Source organism: Peromyscus californicus, unplaced genomic scaffold (assembly GCF_007827085.1).
Source record: "Peromyscus californicus insignis strain IS unplaced genomic scaffold, ASM782708v3 Scaffold_6__1_contigs__length_162567912, whole genome shotgun sequence".
Taxonomy (NCBI): Eukaryota; Metazoa; Chordata; class Mammalia; order Rodentia; family Cricetidae; genus Peromyscus; species Peromyscus californicus.
Window position 1 is genome coordinate 52,103,815 of NW_026294584.1, and position 14,279 is coordinate 52,118,093.

General features: G+C 49.1%; 1 protein-coding gene across 2 annotated transcripts in view; it reads left to right on the forward strand.

Moving 5' to 3' along the window:
* The window catches only part of Tbxas1 (thromboxane A synthase 1), a 172,534-nt gene that overhangs the window by 118,443 nt on the left and 39,812 nt on the right, over positions 1–14,279 (forward strand). The window lies entirely within an intron of this gene.

Genomic DNA, 14,279 nt, shown 5'->3' on the forward strand with positions numbered 1-14,279 from the left:
CCATTATATTCTGATGTCATTAGTCAACAGTCACGGTTTTGGAATGTGGCTCATTCTGCTATTGGAAGTGTTAGACCTAGGAACTGCTTCCTAGAAAAGTCTACTTCTTTGTCCTACCGGGGAGTGGAGGCAAAGGTAGTCTTCCTTCTCCAAGTCACTTCATAAATATTTGAAACCTGAATAACTGCTACTAATTGCCCCAGTGTTTAACTCCATATGAGCCTGCATGGTCAACTTCAAGTTCTTTGATGTTAGGACAACTGCTGATCCAGGTCTCCCCAGTACCCCTCTTATACAGATTGATCTTTTGAGTAGAATGCAAGAGTTTGTATTTCTCCTTATTACTGTTCCATCAGTCAAAATAATTTTGAATCTGGATTCTGCCATCTGTCATATTAGCATTTCCTCCAGCTCATGTCATCTGAGACTTGCTAACCATGTCTCCCATTTCATCCAAGTCATTGATTAAAATGTTGAACAGGACAGGGCTTCCTCCGGACTGACATTGATCCATTAATCAATATTCTTGGAGCATGGAGTCTCAACAAGCTGTGAATCCAGAGAGCCCACCACTGGGTCTCAGTGTGCTTTATGGGTAGTTATTTAATATTTGCTTCCAGTTGAAGAGCAGGGGGGAAGAGGGGTCAAAGAGGATGGGGCGTGTCTTGTGACATGTTTAGTACCAGGTAACAAAACTCTGAGTCAAACTGAGTTTAGCAAAACCAAACATTTGTATTTATGGGCACAAAACCCTGCTCACTTCGGGAGTGAATAAGACTTCAGGAAAATATTTAGCAAAGCCTCAAAGATACCCTCAGGCCTTTGTCTTTCTGACCTCTGTTTTTGGCTGTTTCTTCCTGTTGTCCCCATGTTTGGCCACGCTGTTCTTGGGAAGCCATAGGAAGCCTGCCAAGAGCGGCTGGGACCACACGCTTCCTCATTCCTCACCACCAAATAGGCTCTATGACTGAAAATTCCCAGTCACGAAGGTCACTCTGCTCACAATGCTGAAGTCACTGTCCACCCATGGGCCAATTATTGTGGTCAGGGCATAGGGACACAAATATGCCTAAGCAAATTGACTCTAGCCCCAAGATCAAGTGTGCTGAAGTCCCATGGTTGAGGACTGAGGAAGGCAGCAGAGGGAAGGTCAGCCCTTAGTCTGAAGGGTGCCTTGTTATGACAGAGGCTTGGGGAAGGTGCAAATGCTCCAAAGAGGTAGGGTCATTATCTTCACCCTGAGGGGATTAACGGCCAATAGTCTGTTAAGCAACATCCCTTCCAAATGAAACCCTCCAGGGCCACATAAGATGTGCATAATTAGTTCTAGACTGTGTTATCATCTAGACAGTAGCAAAGCCCCAGGAGTCTGCCAGGTTCATCAGCTACAACCTGTGTTGGGTCTGGGTATAAAGCTCTGGGCATAGCAATGCTCCCACACAAAATCCGGTGACATGCCCTCACCTCTACCATGGCCTGAACTGGCCCTGACCTCAAGGAAGGTGATGCCAATTCACCGGACCCTGGCCTCCTTCAGCCTCTGCGCCTAGGAACAAGGCTTCTTTCTCCAAAAGGCCACCCCCGATGGGACTGTGCTCAGTGTCCCCAAGCACTGGGGAGACCCATGGGCACACGAATTGATTGTACCAGGTACAGGTTTTCAACCTCTGAGAAGATGATTTGAATGCAGATTCCTGGGCCCTGACCGTAGAAGTTCTGGTTCTGCAAATGTAATCTGGGAGGAGACTGCATTGGTGATCTACAGTCCCACAGGTGCTGATGCAGCCGGTCCCTGGTTCATTTTGAGAATGCAGCATTAGACATTTGGGACCTAGAACCATCTCCCAAGAAAAAAGCTCTACTCCACCCATGCAAGTCCTAAGGGTCACTTTCTTCCTCTGGACAACACTTGGGGTCATTTTTGACAGATGGGAATGTCTCCAGGTTGTCTTTTTTCTTTTTAACAATAAGTGGGAGAGTCGGAGAGCACACTGCTTTGTGCAGCCTCGCTCACAGTACCCGCTCCATGAATACTTGTAGGTTTTCTTTTTTTTTTCCTTCCTTTTCTTTCTTTCTTCTTTTATTTATTTATTTATTTTTACTATACTCAGAACTCTGTTAATATGGGCCATCTGTCAGGACATGGAAATGCAGATTAGCTGTTCACACATTAAGTATTTCCCTGAAAATATTCCCAAAAATTTGCATGTAAAGTATGATTTGTTATAACTTTCCTGCTGCTTTCCATTCAACAAATATCTCCTGAGTGCCAGTTAATGCCAGCTTCTGTGGCTGCAGACATTTCCTGTGCACAGGGTACACTGGCCTGGCTCTAGAGGGCAGGACCACTCAAGTGGCTGGATCCTGGCTCCAGCTAGTTCCTTCTCCCTCTTCCTTTGGGAATGTGCTAAGAACCACTACCCTCCCCTGTGACAAAAAAAACTGTCGTCTGGGACTTCTTCGGGCAATGGGAGAAAATGTCACCCAATAGGCAGTCGAGAAGGTTCAGCTGGGAAAGCCACCTCCTGCTAAGCTTGATGAAATGGGTTCAATCCTCCTCCACCAACCTAAACTGTAGGATGAGAAAAACAGCTCTCACTGCCACCTGACAGCCACACTCCAGCAGTGGCACCCCCAAACACACACACACACACACACACACACACACACACACACACACACACACAATAAATAAATGTAAACAACAACAACAAGTAAACCAGGTAGACCCCAGGGCACAGCAAACTCCAGAGGCTGGCTCCCACCAGGAATGACTGATTCAAGTGTTCCAACCCTGTGCCCAGCTGCTCTCTCTGTCTCTTGGTTTCAGTACCTTGGACACACTCGTCATTCTCAGTCTCTCCCGTCACTCCAGGAGAGCTGTGTCACCTGGATTTTGAACAGTGTGAATTAAATGAGGCGCATGAGGAGCTTTTGTTTTCTCCCACTATTACTTTAAATGCACTCTCCTGTTTTTCGAGTGTGTTGTATGTGCATGCACGTATGTGTATGTGTTCACATGCCTGTGAAGGTCCAAGATTGACACTGGGAGTCTCCCTCCAGTGCTCTCCATCTTATTCATTGAGACAGTGTCTCTCAGGAGACCCCAGAGTTTCTGAATGGCTAGTCTGTCTAGCTCTGAGGGTTCCCCATCTCCACCTTGGGAGTGCTGGAATTATAGGTAAGCTGCCATGCCCACTCAGCCTTTCAATGACCGTCACACCTCTGCAATATACTGCCACACCTTACTTACACATAGGTGTCAGGGATCCAAGCTCGGGTCCATTGCTTGTACAGCAGGTACTTTACCGACTGGGCCATCTCCCCAGCCCCTGGCTGAGAGGGTCAGTAGGAGGACTCCCACCTCGATTGGAACTGTGAGGTATAAGTACCCATCTCCAGTCTGGCGATTCTTGGTCCAGTGAGCTAGCATTAAATCCCTCTAGCATTGAGCTGCATCTCCGGCAGCTCTGACCTCTCTATTAGGAACATGGAGACAGCAGAAAGCAGGTACAAGCCCAGCATGGAGAAGCATGGTTCTCTTTTGGAAATGCTCACACAGAAGTCCCACTGAGGCTCAGGGACAGATCCCTCAACCAGCCACTGGCAATGAGAACAGGAGGTCCTGAGTCGTCTTAGGCCTGGGTCACCTGTCCGTCTCTGCAGTTAAAGAAGGCAGGCTTCACCCCTTCCTCTTAGCTTTCCAGTGGGTAGAAGGGTGGATCCCTAAGACCCTGTTAGTGGAAGTGGGGTAAATGACTTCTGGGTAGCCAAAAAATAAAGCTTGTCCAGCACTGGGTATAGAATCCACGGTTCCCCAAACCTATAAATCCAAAGCTGCAGGATCTCCATGACACAAGGCAACAACAGGATATCCTAGAGGAGTCCCAGTGAGGGCCTAGTGTCAAGGCTGTAGCAGAAGCCAGAGGCCTCGAACCTGACCAATGGCTCATTGCAATGAACACTTACAAGATGGAGGGACTACAGGGTATCTGTGTGACTCACTGGGCCACACTACAGCTTCCAGGCCGAAATTTGTTTTACTTGGGGTTTGTTTGTTTGTTTGGTCTTACTTTTAAATTTTGTTTGGGGGTGGGGCAGGTGGCAAGGGCAGAGGGTAGAGGCAAAGGGACAGGGAGATGAGTGGTGTCAGGATGCATGATGTGAAATCCACAAAAACTCAATAAAAAGTTTTAAAAAGACAAAAAGAATCCATGGTCCCCAAAATTAGAAGTTCCCACTCTCCAATTTCCTTCTAGGAGACCATGCTTTCCTTCCCTCAGAACTTTTCAGAGCAGCTTTAGGAAATCAGGACAGTGACTCCAGCATGCCTAGGCTACCTGGCTCCTGTGTATTTCTTATAAATGATGTGGCTGCTTCCTGTGACTTCCTCAGGGCTCCTTGTTGCTTCCTACTGCTTATGATGAAGCCCAAGCTAGCAGGTGGCCACAGTGCATCCTTTACCAATCTAGAAGTGATATATCAGCCATGAAAGTCAAGAGTTCAAAATTTCACTTTTAGCAAAAACAACTTAACTCATGCACAGTTCCCCCACCCCGCCCCTCGTTGTTGGGGAATCTCTTCGTGTTTTTCAGCCCTCACCTTCTGCCTAGCAATGCTCCATCTCTTTCTCCCTCCTCTGACCCATTTGACTTCAGCTGCCTCTTTCCTTACAGGGGACGCGTTTCTGCTCCACTGTAAATATAACAGTTATAATCTGCCTCACAGTCCGTGTCTCCAGCCTTCTTTCTAGACACACGTATTTTCTCCCAAATCGTCTGTCTGGAGAATTGTGTTTGACCTCTCTTCCTTTTGCTCAGAGCCTTCCCTCAGTCTGTTGCTATAACAAAAGACTTGAGAACAGACAGGTTAAAAAACAAGAAGTTAGCCGGGCAGTGGTGGTGCACGCCTTTAATCCCAGCACTCGGGAGGCAGAGCCAGGTGGATCTCTGTGAGTTCGAGGCCAGCCTGGTCTACAGAGCGAGATCCAGGAAAGGCGCAAAGCTACACAGAGAAACCCTGTCTCGAAAAACCAAAAAAAAAAAACACAAAAAAAAACAAGAAGTTCATTTCACTATCGTTCTGGAGGCTGGGGTACCAGAGTCTGCAGGGCAGGAAGGAGGCAAGGGCCTCTTGTTGCTTCATGACATGGCAGAGAGTGTCACATGCTGAGACAGCAAGCATGCTGCTCCTTTCCTTTTGTTTTTGTGTATGTTTGTCTGCGTGTGTATACACATACACACGTACACACACACACACACACACACACACACACACACCCCTATGGAGGCCAAAAGTCAGTGTTGGCTGTCTTCATCACTCTCAGCTTTATTTATTTATTTATTTATTTATTTATTTATTTATTTATTTATTTTTGATTCAGAGTCTTTCGTTGAACTTAGAGGTCAATTCAGCTAAACCGTGGCTAGGGAGCCCCAGGGATCCACCTGTCTCCATCTCCCCACTCTGGGATGACGTGTACAAGCCGATGACCCCAGCTTTTTACGTGAGTGCCAGGCATCCACACTCAGACCTTCACGCTAGGACAAGCCAAATGAACCCCTTCCTAGTTCCTCTGTTTCTTTTGTTATAAAACCACTCAGACCATTTTAGGGTCCCTGACCTCATGACCTCATTAACCCTAATTTCTCAAAGGCTCTACCTTCCAATAGCATTGACGTATAAAATGAGGGGCCAAGTCCTAAGACGAAAATTCTGTCACGTTCAGACCACAGTGTTGTCCTGCTCAAGTCACTGGGCCTTTTGGAGAACTCATCTTTCCCCCCATGTTGTCTCGGTCAGACTGAAGAGGGGGTACATCCATGAAGCTAGTGGCAGAGTACCAGAGGAAGGCTTATCCCGTTTGTGCAACTTAGGAGACTGCAAAAAGCACTTGAACTTTCTAGTCAGGCCTCGGTCATCAGGGTGTGTCACCGTGTGCTCCACTACGTAATTGTTAAAAGATGAGAGAGAAAACACAATTCTTTCCTTTTCGATTGTTTTGCTATAGCTTTAGCTCTGCGTGTTGAAATCACTGACTCTTGATCTGGCTAACCCACTCGCCTTGCTCCTCTTTGGTGCTGGACTATGCCAGCCAAAATTTATGAGCCATTTTCCTTCTGCTTAATTGTTGATATAAATCTGCTCTGCAGAACCCAGTTATAAATTTATCACAAACTGGACGACACTGATATACAGCCTCTGTTCAGGGCGGTTTGAACAGTCATGGCTTAGAAGGGCAATCAGCTCCCTAGAATGCTCCAACAGCTACTTTGTCACATTATAAAGATCTAATTAAAACACATCTTCCTCTTCCTAGTTCTCTTAAGGATCAAAGAACATTCCATGCTGGTTTTTTCAGCTGATTAGCTCACGCCGCTTAATGTGAGCAAAGTTGGGGGGTTTGCTCCTTGAAGCAGTCAGCAGATCTCCAAGAGCCAAACATACCCCATGGTTACAAGAATACAATTGCTGTTAGCCACAAGCAGCTGTTTCATAAACACGTGTGTCCTTTTGTCACAGGGGGAGCGCTGGTTGAAAACTATTTAGATAGACTAACATAAATTGGTCCTCACTATGGGGGAAAAAGTCTCCCAGCTAGGAGAGGGTCCAGGGTCATATCCAGGATCACGCAGGAAGTGGGTATGAAGCTGAAACTGGGAATGAGGCTCTCAGTCACCAGGGGTTCCTCCCTTTGCCCAAGTCTGCAGGAACTCTGAATGAGTTTGGGTGCTTGCTGTCAGCTCCATACCAAGCCGCAGTCCCCATGGCTCCTTAGAACTCCCCTTTCCTTTCAAATCTCACAGCAGTGCATTTGAACCTAAAGCAACCACATAGAAGAGAAAAAGTAAGAACACCCTACTATCCAAGCACAAAAGCAAGAACCAGGGTGGGGGCAGTGGGAAGCAGGCCCAGGCCACAGCACTAGCCATAGGCTAAAGTGCCTCTGGGGAGATGGCTCAGTTAACACCTACCTGTCAAGCAGGTGAGGGCCTGAGTTTGGATCCCCAGCAACTGTAGGCAGGGTAGTGTATGTCTACAGTCTGAGCACTGGGAAGGTAAAGACAGGAGACTGTAGACCTGCTGGTTGGCCAGTCTGGCCCAGTCCGTTAGCTCGGGGTTCAGAAAATAAGATAGAGCTGATACGGTGGTGCACATCTTTAATGCAGCACTCGGGAGGCAGAGGTAGGCAGAGCTCTGTGAGTTTGAGACTGGCCTGGTCTACATGGTGAGTTCCAGGCCAGTCAAGAAGGAAAATAAAACAGAGAGCAACAGAGGATGGCACAAATGTCAACCTCTGGCCTCTAAACACACCACACACACACACACACACACACACACACACATCAAAAAACACACACAAATTTAACATGCATAGGAACTGTGGAGCTAAACTGCAGATTCCTGTTGGGCTGAACTGGGGTGGGGCTTGAGCATGTGCATTTCAGTTTCCAGGGAGAACTCCAGATTCTGACGTCTGTCAGCAGCTCGCATGGCGAGAGCCAGGCCCTTCAACTGTAAATCCTGCCCCTGTTGGGATGTGCCTGGAGTCAGTGTGTGTTTATTCCTAATGATAATGAAGGCCTTGGGCTTCAACAATGGCTCGCCTTTGGTGAATACATTTTAGTGGTTTCTAGATTATTCCGGTGATGATGCCAGTCACTTTATGGATGAGAGATAAAGTGTTGAGGAACTCCTTCCATCCTATTCCATCTTGGAAGTCCGTTAGTCCTGAATTTGCCCTATAATCTTCTTGCCTCCTTAAGCAGTCAGTTCTCTGATGGGAAGTGAGGGCAAGCTTCTGGTTGACTTAAAGCCGTGTTCAAAACAAAGACGGCAAGCAGGCTGCAGGATGCTCGTGCAAACTGGAGACCCGTCACAGTCAACATGCGGGTACCCACTATGTTATCTCTTCAGGCAGGGTTCGCTCTCCGGCCCTGGAGCTTGCCCAGGAATCGACCGTCGTACCCAGTAGTCTTGGTCACTGATGAGGCCCTGCCCAAAGTGTTGTCAACAAAGGGAACTTCCCCTCAACCAATTCTCTAGTGTCATGTGAAGAAAGGGACTCTCGTGAGGGGGTTGCTAGAAGTGAACCTCAACTTGCCTACTTTCCTGTCCTTTCTGGGAGCTTCTGATCCAAGAGCATAGCACCCCAACAATGAATGCTGGGTAGGGAGTCTTCAGATGTATGAACAGGGGTCCCTCTGGGAGTGTGCCTGGCGCTCTGTCCTAGAAATTACGATCTGTGGCCCCTGACACCAACCAGACGGTTTCTGGAGGGAAGACAGACAGACTACAGACATGTCGACATGGACAATTCGTGAGTCCCTAGAGCAGAGTGGCCAGTAAACCTGGACCAGGTGCCAGAGAAACTATCGCCATGGCTTTTACACAAACAGGGGGAAGGGCAGATGGCACCTCTCAGGGCCTGTCAGGGCTGTGAATGGTCACAGTCTCTCTCTGTCACTATCCAGGGCTCCTAAATCTGTCATATTCACTACAGATGCCCAGTGCCTACCCCTGCAGTAACCCCTGGGTAATCTGACCAATCCTGACTGTGACCTGCCTCAGCCTCCCCAGTTACTCCCCTGTTCTCCCCTCTACCCCACTGCCATCTCCTGTCCCTTCTGCTCTGATGCCCACAGGACTGTCTTCTCTCCTTCCCTCCTTTTTCCCTTCATCCTTGTCCTAGCTCTGTTCCCCAGATCCAGGGAGATCCAGAATCCGCCCTGCCTCACTTCCTGGCTCACTGCCCACGAGCGCCCCCAACCATCAAGACACCCTGTAACTGAACACTGAGGTAAACGAGACAGGAGGCAGGTGGAAGGGCGGGAAGGATTTAGGAGCAGCTTTTCCGAGCTGCCCCACCTCGGCAAGTGTAGTGTGCGTCTGCTCTTTGGAAGCTCCAAGTCTACCCCCTCCCCACCCCTCTGTGTCCCTGCAGAGCAAGGGGAGATGTGACCTGTAAAGAAACAGCTCTCCTAGGGCGGCACCACACCAAGCAGCCTGGACGTGTGCCTTTCCCATGACAGTTTAGAGTGTAGTATAGTCAATATCTGCGGCTCTAGGGGATCTGGGCTTTGCTAAGAATGTAAGATGGTAGGGTCGGTTCAGAGCAACTCAGAAAAGCAGGAATTAAAAAGAAGTATGAGCAAGTTGAAGCCACAGGTGGAGCTCAGTGTTCTGTGGGTGCACTTGGCCTCGAGTCACACCTGAGCCAAGCGGTTCTTAATTATTGTGCACATCAAAAGAATGGATTTTGTTCCCTCCAATTAGCTTTGGAAATAAAAGAATAAATGGAAACTTCATGTTTTGACTTCCCTGGACACCTTTGACAAATGCTGTTTTACACAGAAGTTTCTAAATAGCTAAGCCTGGCGAGAATTTGAAAACTCGTGGTCCTTAAAAGACTTCCTGTCAACCCAGCACTAGACTCAGAATGCCACCATTTTGTCCCGACATACCCACTATTAGCCTGAGCTTTCTCTGGCAGGGGCACCAGACTCCAGCCCAAGCAGGAAGCCAGCCCCATGGGGATAGGAAGCCACATCTGCCAGGCCCACTGGTCCAGCCCAGATCCTACAACAGCACCTGGTACACACCAGGCCTGTAGGATGCAGGTGCTGAGAGGTGTGTGGATGCAGTGCCCTCCTCCTCCAGCTGGAGGCAGATCTGCGTGCAGACCCGGGATGGGGTTAGCAGGGAGGCACACGGGGTAAACCAATCAGTTACTGCCTTCTGGGAGGACGGAGATACTCAGGTCAGACAAGGGCCACCACTGAGGGAGGGGCCGTAGGCTGAGGAGGCTACATGGGATGGCCCCCACAGTGAGTCAGACAACTATGCTCTCACAGGCTCCTGTGGAGCATCACACAGACCTATCAGGCGATGGCTAAAACCTTCCAAACAAGGAAAGGAGGAGAACCCGGGCTGTCTATGGCAGCCCCGCACCCAGGAGGACAGGTGTATGACAAGAAGCTGTACAGACAGGCTTGATGGTTCCAGCACAAGTGACTTTCTACTTTGGTATGAGTGTCCCCTAGAAGATAACACATTCATGGTTTTGGCCTGGGCCTCCATCCAGTCCTCCCATACCTTAGAGCCAAGTGGGGGTCGGGGTGTGTGTGTGTGGGGGGGTAATCAGGGAATCACCACAGAACAAGGGGCCTTTCCAAAGTGTTTGTGTACAGACTTTCTTGTGAATCTGTTCCACCCCAGGTCTGTGAACAGCATTATGTTTTGTGTTGTCTGTTTTAGATGTTTCATGACTGAACATGGCATGTGTGAAAACACCAACTAGATGAGCATGCCCGGCCAGGCCTATGAATATTCCAGATCAGAGGGATGCTCGACTCTCCAGTGAATGGCAGTGTGGAAGGTTTATGAAGTTGAGCGTTTAGAAATCTGTCTTTTATGTTTAAATATTTAGACTGGGTCTCTAGGACACAGGACGCAATGCCTGTTCCTCACTTGCTTAATTTGATTTTCCCCCCTCCTTTTGGTAGCACAGGTTGTTTTTCAAAGGCTCATTTCTTGAATGTTCCCTATAGGAAGAATGTAATTAAACTCCACTGGCCGCCTCCTGCTGGGACCAAACTGGGGCAGGAGCTGGAGGGAGCACACCACAGACCCCTGCCAAGGCTTCTTGTTATGGAGATGAGAAGGGAACACATTTCCCGGGCTATGAACAAGAAGGGGTAGAGAGCCACCCAGACTCGGTACCTTGTGGCTTCCTCTCCTAGACACTGTAATTAGTCGGTTAGGACTGGAAGGGAGACACCAACTCCTCGCCTTCTCTGTGGCAGGCAAGGATTTGAACTACATGAGTAACTGACTCCAGTAGTTGGCAAAGAAGGGAGCTGGGTCAGGAGTGGTGGAGAACCCCAGTACTCCAAATTCTAAGGCAAGAGGATCTTGAATGTGAAGCCGGCCTGGGCTAAGCAGTGAGAACTTGTCTCAAAAACTGAGTCAACCGGCAAAGAAGAGATGGTTCAGGATTGTAGTTCTTTGAAAAACAAACTTTTTCCTGAAAATGCATAGTTTGGGATCCTGGCCCCCTCCCATCAGTCAGTGGGTTTACAATCTCACCCCTCATGGGCCTGGGGTACAGCAGGATTGTGTCTCTCTCTAGGACTCTTGGCTGGTACCACAGGCCCCCAGTCACATTCCACCAAACTGGACCAGAGCAAAGAGCATGCCTTCTAAGGGAGCTCCAAGAGCCAGATACTGATCCCACATGGCCAGGAGGGCACATGGAAGACACTAAGTGACCATTGCTGGATCTGTGACATGACATAACTTTTTGTTCCTTGGTTTTCCTCTCTGTAAAATGGGGATAGGTACATTCTATAGCCATGGGTTGCCACACAGACTGAGTTAACACATGTGTGATATTTGTGACAGCATCAACAATACATGCATCAGCTGTTATCCCCTTTCTGTGCCTCAGTTTTCTTATCTATAAAAGGGAGGGATTGGAACAGATGATGTCTCTGCTGTCAATAATGACGGCATTGAATGTTCTCAGGGAAGACCCAAGCTCCTTCCTTTGCAAACAAGCATTAACCTGGTCCTCACAAGAACTTCACAAAGTCAGAGCTGTCACGGTGCCCGTGGCATTGGCAGGGAAAGAAGAGCTTCAGAGAGAGAGAGAACCAAGGAGAGCGCGAGGTTTATTTTAAGGAGTTGGCTCGCGCCATGTGGGGGCTGGCAAGTCTGAAGTCTGTAGGGCAGGCTGGCAGTTGGAAACTCACCAAGGAGTTGATGCCACCGTCTGGAGACGGGGTTGCTTCTCCAGGAAACAGCAATGTTCACTCTTCTGCCCTCAACTGAATAGATGAGGGTCAGTCACCCGATCCAAGGTCATGCCCTTTATTTAATGTGGTACAGATGCTAACACTGTGGGGCAGAATGCCCCATAGAATGCATGGTGGGGTGCCACTATTTTCAAAAGACGTGTCATGACAGAGAGGACAGACAGCATCCGAAGATAAGGACCGTCCAGGGTCCTTCTGGCTTTTCCTGACTTGCTTATCAACACAGTGTCTAATGTTCAGGGTTCCATGGCTGCTCCTCCAGGCTCTGGTGTTTCTATTGACTGGGTAGATGGTGTTGGCACTGAACATACTGGAAAAGAGAAACTTCAAGTCTGCCTTCATGGGTGGAGCTTGGAGCTGTATGTGCTTTGGTTTTATGGAACCATGGAAGTGCCAGTTGTCCAGGTGGTAGGGGCAGCCCTGCCCATGCTCATCTCCGGCAAAGGGGCCCCACCCGCCATCAGTCACTCCACCAGCACTGTCCCTGACCTGCCATCCTGTTTCTCGGCACCGCGGAAGGCTTTAGGTGATTTTCCTGTCATCATGGTCCACTCTCTGAGCTTCTGGATTCTCTTTTCGAGTGGCCTACAATGGGGTGAAATGAACAGCACCTAGGCAGCTGCACCCTCCTGACCCTGGGTGCCTGGATGTTTCACCCACACCCACAAAAACATTCTGGAACCTGAGCGCTCAGTCCTAGGGCTGCTTTCTACTTCAACAGACACCCTGCCTGAAGGCTTTCTTGGTCATCATCCTCATCATCATCACCACCTCCATCATCATATTATGATGTGTATCTTTTAGTGTCTGTCCTGCCTTCTACATGTGTGTGGTATGTGCTCAGAGGTGGGGAGTCACCAGGCTTGGCAAGCACCTCTGCCTGCTGAGCCATCCTGTTGACCCCTTTCTTTCGTTTGTGGGTGGTATTGCCTCGTTCTTATAGAAAGTTCTCTGGCTCTCCTCCATCTTCTCTTTGGGGTCTGTCCCACTGGAAGCTGACACACAATGGTTGGATTTCGCTGTGTTTGTTATTAAATATATTAAGCATACACAAGAGACACTTGGCTTGCAGGCAAATTGATCCCCCACCCCCTGGGGCCCACCCTCTTCAGCGCTGTGTGGCTCCGCTCTCTTCATTCTCCTGGTTACCAGTCAGGGGCCACCTTCTCACCCTCCAGCCTGCCCTTGACTGCTGTCCAATCCTGTTTCATCTCAGTGTAGAGAAGGCCTGGAAAAATGGCTGGAAAGGGAAGAATGGCCCAGAACTCTGAGACTGTGTTACCCATCTTTCTACCCAAAAGGGTACAGGACTTCCAGGCCTCACCAAGTCTCTAGATTCTCTGACTAGAGCACCCCAAGACCTGGTGCTTGTCATGGCTTGGCAATGAAGTGGCCCCCCAAAGGCTTGTGTGTTGAAGGTTTGCTTTCTAGCTGATGATGCTATTTGAAGGTGATTGGACCATGAGGCCTGTGATGCATCCATAATTTGGAGGTACTGCTGGGCAATGGTAGAAAGCGAGGAATGAAGCCTATGTGAAGGAAGCATGTCATTGAGAACAAGTGTCTGAACAGCCTCCTCCTCCGCCTGTTCTGCTTTCTGGCTACCATGTGAGTAGTCTCCTCTGCCACGTCCTACCATGCCCTGCCACCACATTGTACCTTATCATACAGGGAGCCACAGAGCCTGGTGATCCTGGACTAAAGCCCCCAAAACCATGAGCCAAAATTGCTCCTCCTCCTCCTTTTAAGTCACTTCTTACAGGTGACTGTCACAGTGGCAGGAGACAAACACACCTACTCTACACAGCCATCTGACATGATTCAGACAACCAGCAGCCCCCAGCACTGTGCAAGCTGTTCCCCACTCCTGACACCAGTTGGGCCCCCCAAAATAGCCAGAAACTGTCCTCAAGAGCTGTAAAAATGCAGTGGTTGGGATCTACTTCTGAATTAGTTGGTCCAGAGTGAGTCTTGGGCTTCGGGAAAGCCCCGGGGATCTAAGATGCAGCTAGGGTGAAGACCTGTTGTCACAATGCTGTGAGGAGTCTGCACCGAAAGATCTATAATGTGACCTGAAGTCACTGTCAATGACAGGAATGGTTTTATACACACCCTGTGGTGACTGGGGCTGCTCGTGGCATTTTAGAAAAGCCCCTGGTCAGGTTGTTGGGAAGCAGCAAGCTTTCTGAGACTGTGTGGTGGTCACACCCAGCTCATCTTGAGAGCTACAAGTCTAGCAAGGCCTTAGAGATGGTCGCTCTGACAGGGCCGGCAGGTGTGCCTGTCTGAAAGCATCTCACACAAATCACATCAAACCCAAGGCCGGGAGGTCACCTGGTCTGTGACCAGCTCAAGGACTGTGAAGCCCATTTCTCCCTCTTGTCAGCAGGACAACTGGAGCCCAGGGGTGTCCCATCACAGGGCCCCACCTCAGCTAAGAACGAAGACAAGGTGTTCCTGGTG